Source organism: Arachis hypogaea, chromosome 15 (genome assembly GCF_003086295.3).
Source record: "Arachis hypogaea cultivar Tifrunner chromosome 15, arahy.Tifrunner.gnm2.J5K5, whole genome shotgun sequence".
Lineage (NCBI taxonomy): Eukaryota > Viridiplantae > Streptophyta > Magnoliopsida > Fabales > Fabaceae > Arachis > Arachis hypogaea.
The window spans coordinates 123,468,628-123,475,145 of NC_092050.1; positions in this window are offsets into that span (position 1 = coordinate 123,468,628).

Here is a 6,518-nt window from a genome sequence, read left to right on the forward strand (position 1 = left end):
GTCAATTATTTAAGAAAAGAGGTTAAGCACAAAACCGATTTAATTTCAAATAAGATTCAAGAATATTCCTAAAAAAATTAAAGCTTACAAGACAGAATGATTTCCGAAAGTTTTCTAATCCGAATTTTATGTCACTTATTCAAACTAGAGTTGAAAATTTGTTGCACACTCTTCGAAATACTAAATTTGAGTTAAATCAAAAAAGTAGGGAGAAAGAGTTTGCAAGATAATTCTAATATTACTTTTTTCAAAACGATATTTAAAATCCAAACCGGAGTTAGAATATTTTTCAACAATTCTAAATCTTTAGGAATGAAGAACAAAAACTCAATCATGAAATAGATCAAAGCATAAACCTTAAATAAAGTAAAACACTTAGATTAATAATCCATAAAAAGATGAACAAAGCTCCTAACCTTAAGAAAGAAGATTAGTTACTCATGGTAGAATGAAAACAAAATTGTAAAGTGTGGCGTATTGTGTTTTTTCTGTGGACAATGCCCCCAGACTTATTAAAACATAAAACTAAGCCTAGAAATCAAACTCAAACTCCATCAAAACAAAATTAAATCTAATCAAATCAAATGTTTTCTAACAACGCTTAATTAATTAGTGACCTTCCATGTATTTGAAATTCAAAACTTGGTGCCTTACTTAGTTGAAATCATGAGCTTGAAACTTAATCTTGGATCATCCAATCAAGTGCTTGAAAAATTGAAGGATTAGTGAAGAATTATTGAAGAATTGAAGGCCCTGGGAGTGCAAGGCTCCATTTAGCACAATTGGCCTTTATTTGATTTGCAAGTGCAATGCATCAGGCCCCATGTTGCACACATGGTTTGATTTGGCACAGTTGGCCTCTGTTTGGTCTTGAAGTGCAACGCATAGAGTCCCAAGATGCACGCATGGTTCTTGGTAGCAATGGAGTGCATTTTGTGGCTTGAGAGTGGCTGCCTGAGACGCATGTCCACTACAGACTATTATATATCGTTGGAAAGCTCTGGATGTCAGCTTTCTAACTCAAGCTTTGCTTGTTGGAGTACTTTTGTAGCTTGAATTCATGGCAGCCCTGGAGTACTTTTGTAGCTTGAGTGTGGCTACCTTAGACCTATGTCCACTATAGACTATTATAAATCTCTGGAAAGCTCTAGATGTCAGCTTTTTAACGCCACTAGAACTGCATCATTTGGATTTCTATAGATCAAATTATGCTCGTTGGAGTGCGAAGAGGTCAAAAGGGGCTTTTGGCTTACAAGTAGTACACAGGACTTTCCAAGTATAACACATGGGCTTCAATTGGCATGTTTGGCCTCTGTTTGTGATGATTCCTTGTCTCTTCTTCCTCCTTAATCTAGTGCTTCTCTTGCTTGCTTTTTTTTCATCTTTGTTCTTGCTTATTTTTAACACTTTCCTACACATACCAAAGCTCAAAGCAACTCCAATAAAATATTAATTAAAAGCATTAAAATCTTAATAAAAATAAAGAAATCACTAACTTTATTCAAAAAAATAATAATTAAAAACAACTAAAGATGCTCATGCATCATTGGCTGACAATAGATAAGTCAACAATATTTGCTTAAATAATTATATTTTTATCATACATGTTATTTAAGTAGAAATTATTTATTATATCAGTTTATTGTTGGTGATATACATATGAGTGGTGCAATAGGGAGTTGAACCTAGGTATGGTAACCTATGCTTTTCACAGGTTACAGGTCGCTGACACTATCTTCACGCCTCTAGCAAGATGCTGGGGAAGCAACACACGTAGGCAGGGCCAATTGCAGGTCTTGTTGCTCCTACTGGTTGCCTTCCAGTGAGCAACGAGAAAGGGAGAGGAAGACATGCGTGCCTCATGCATAAAAAGGGTAGTTGTCCCTTACTTCCTAACCTTCTATAAAAACAAACTCCTTCCTTTTCGTTGTTTCTGAACATACTAAAAGTGAGCTTTGTAGTTGTAGTAGTAGTAGTGGTGTAGTGAGAAGTGAAAATAAGAATGATGAAAAGATAGTATTATATATTTTGTTTGTAATAATATTAAAAGTGTGGTTATTAGTGTGTATAGTGTGATTTAAATAAAAATATGGTATAGGATTTAGCTCTAGCAGAAGAACTTATATTGCACATCTAAATGTTTCTCAATATGTAAGTTATCTTGTCAAATTATTTATATGAATGTATTTGTTTTACCGGTAGTATTATTTTTTTTTTATCAAAGATAGAGAGACTCGAACCCACAATCTCTTAAATGAGTATAGAAAGACTATGTCATTTGAACTATAACTCATTGACTATTAATACAATTTAATTACTAATATTAATATTAAAATTTATATATCATGAATATTAATATTAGAATGTAAAATACATAATTCAAAAATTAATTTTTTTAGCATGTAAATAGTGTTTTTAATATTTTTATTATTAATTATTATCTATACTAATATTATTATGTGTAATAATATGAAAATTATATATTATTATTATTAACTTTAAATTATGACATTAGTATTAAGTTAACGGATGTTGAATGTTAATGTATAAGTTAAATCAATATTATATATTAATATTTATATTTTTAGATGTAGTGAATTATTATTACCGAATATGAAAGTTATTATATGTAGTAACATTAAAGTATTTTATATATTCATATATCAATATTTATGCTAAATATATTATTAAATAAAGTATGCAACATACATAAATATATTATTAATAAATATAGTAAGCTTAATATTAATAATATATATAATTATCAGGTTAATAGAATATATATTTTACGTACCGTACATATATTACAAACAATATATGTTATTTAAAATATATATTAATACATATACTAATTTTAATTATGGATATACATTCTATAAATTTTATTGTATATTAATCTAATTCTTTTATCTTTATTTATATTCACGTGGTGAGAATTTTAATACTAAAAAAATTAGTTTCACCAAAACCGTATAATTATTTAGTGACTGATACATTACTAAAAATTGATTTTTTATCATATATCTCAAATAGGAAATGTAAAATATAAATTACAATGAATGACGACATTAATAGCCACCATTATTTCATTTTTTAATTGGTGAATGCACAATCGCATTAGAAGATGTGGCACACATCTATGGTCTCCCGACCAATAGTCGTGTTGTAATTAGAAGAACGAAATATAGTTTTGTCTACTTAGTTGATGAATGTGTGACCAACTTTGGGATACCATCAGGCAAAAATAATCATGTATCTAGTGCGATCAAGCTGTCATGGATCAAACAAATTCGTGATGCGAAACCGATGGACACTCCAGAATCTGTGCAACGCTATATCCGATGTCACATATTCTGCTTGATTGAGACCACTTTGTTACCTGACAAATCAACATTGATGGTAAGTTGCAAGTACTTGCCCCTGAGGAGGAGTTTTTCGGAAAATCAAGTATTATAATTGGGGATTGACATGTCTGGCGTGTCTATATGAGTCTGTGTCGAGCTTCACTTATGATACAAAGGAGATGGATGGTCCACTAGTGCTGTTACACGTTTGGACATGGGAGCGAATGCCATGACTAGCTCCGATTTTCGCATTCATTCCTTTGAGCAGAGTCTTTTCGTTGACACAAAGGTAAAATTATATTTTCACGTGAAAAATAGAATTACAATCCAGTGAATTGGGTATTATTATATTAAGTCATTTTTGTTATGTATCTAATTAGGGAGCTTAATATTTTAAGGTTGAATAATTAGAAGCAACACCATAACCATGTAGCAATGATGGTAGCACATGTTAGGCAGATGCTTGATGATATGCAACCTCAAGTGATGATAACTCAAAACATTGAATTATAATAACAATTAGTATCCTTGCCATTGTTAACATTTACTTTGTCTTATGTAACATTGTAATGCATAGTTTCTGTGGCTACCATACGTCCACATCCATCATGACGTGGCACAAGATGTTATGCTCATCATGAGATATGGACATTGTTAGCTCGTTGATCAACTTTGAAATCATAGAATGGCACCCAACTGATCAAGTTTGTCAGCAATTTGACTATCCATAACCTCTACCTGGTCCGGGAAAAGATCTAGAGCAGTATCATAACGTTAAGTTGCATGGTGAACAGAACTCAGACTGGAGAGAATTCCACAGCGAATAGTGATGCCAGGGCATCATTGCCTGTTTTTCTATGCTTTTTCACTAGATTTTGATTTAGTTTTCATACAAATTTTGTTGAAAAAGGAGCAAAAGCATGAAAAATCTCTGTATTAAGAAAATCTCAAGCACAGGTGAATTTTTGTTAAGATACAGGGTAAATAAGATGAATTAGATCACACTAAGTGAAGTTATGATTTTGAGCATTATTAAGCACACTTAGTAGAGTAAAGATTATCCTGTATGTTACTTTGATACACTTGTTTGTTTGATGACAGGAAGCAGAGAAGCAAAAAATTGAAGAAGCACGTTGGAGAAAACGTTGGTGATCCAACGTCAACCCCAACGTGCGCGCAAAAGAAGCCTGGAAAAATTTGCAGCCACGCGTGCGCGTCCCCCACGCGTACGCGTGCTTGATGAAGAAATGGCAACCCACGCATACGCGTAACCCACGCGTATGCGTGAGTAGTCAAAAATGACAAGCCACGCGTGCGCGTCACCTGCACGCACGCGTGAAAAGGCTAACATTGGAGGTAACGTTGGGGGGGCAAACGCTGGGTCCAACGTCTGCGATGACAACCCTGGGCAAAAACTTGATATGATGCGTACGCGTGGGTCATGCGTACGCGTCGATTGGCAAAAAGCAGCATGCACGCGTACGCGTGGGGCACGCGTACGCATGGATTGAAAAATGTTGGAGCGGACGTTTGCATGCCAACATTGACGCAAACGTGGATGACAGAGTCTGGGAGCACAATTTTAATGCAGACAACACCACTAAAGGCCCGATACACCCCTGAATCATGCAAGCAAGCTGAGCCCATCAATTATCACTCATCCAAGGCACAAGAAGGATCTAGATTAGGAATTTTAATTCAATTGTAATTTTCTCTTTCATTTTCTGTAAGCCTATGTATAGGCAGTAGCTGGATTGGAGAAATCACTCTGGATTGGAGGGGAGTCCAGGGTCGTGCATATACATCCCCTAACACACACCATTCATCACTCTTCTTTTTCTTTTTCTTCTCTTTTCATTTCTGTTTTTCCAGTAGTTTAATTTTACTTGTAATTTTCATTATGAATTTAAAGTTTCCATTCCTGTTTGAATTCTCATCCTTCTTCTTCAATTTTCTGCATTTTATTTCTTCTCTGTTAGAATAGAGCAATGAACTAAACTAACTCTTTCCTTTGGGTTAGAGAGCTCTACTATTATTTAATGGATCAATTGTAATTTTTATCATGCTTTCTCTGTCTTTTCTCTTGGTCTTACTAGAAAGCTTTCGATCTTAATTCAATTGAACAATTGTCTTGACGGAGAAATTGTTCATAATTAGATTTTCTCGGAGCCTTGACAAAGGAATGAGAAAATCATGCTAGAAATGCTTTCTCACATTGGATTAGGTTGGGGGTTGGATGGATATAGTGACATGTAATCCTACCAATACTTTGATCTATGAATGTGTGTGGTATAATCAGTGACCAAGCTTCACCTCTTCCCATGAAGAATTAAACCAAGACATTGGGAAATTGTTCATACTTAGAGAGATTGGTGAGCCAAGACATTGGGATCCAATCACTTAAGGTTGCCAAGAAGATCAATGAATGCATTGATTGAGGAAGAGATGAGGATGAACTTGATTCGGAGAGTAGCAATATCTCTTGACCCCAATGTTCATTTTATTTTTCTTCTTTTACTTTCTGTCATTTACTTCCTGCATTTTACATTTATGTCAATTTACTTTTCTGCACTTTACTGCTTTCATTTACTTTTATGCAATTTACATTTCCTGCTTGATTTTTACTCCAATATGAACCGTCTAACTAGGTTAATCAATTGACTATGGATTGCTTAATGCGTTGATCCTTGTGGGATTCGACCTCACTCTTGTAAGTTATTACTTGACGATGATTCAGTACACTTGCCGAAGGGGATTTTTGTAGTGATACAAAAATTCTCTCATCAAATAGTTTAGTAGGTGAAAACTAAACCGACATGATTATATCATTAGTGGTTTTTATATGGATCTTTATTCACCTACGTTGAGTATAGTGATTGGTATAGAGGAGAGTTTGGTGGTTATTTGACTGTATGCGACAAAGTTTTGGTCGATCCATGTGATGCACAACAACCACCCCACTAAAGCAACAACCAACCGCCACAACAACCACTAGCACCACACTATCTGCCCCCACCACCCAACACTATCAAACGCACTACCTACCACACTATATATCCACAGTACACTATCCACCAACAACTATCCTCTTAATTACCACCTCCTCCACTATACTATCTAAGTCACTATCCATTGCCCCCACCATACTATCCACCATAATGTAACCTTCCTCCA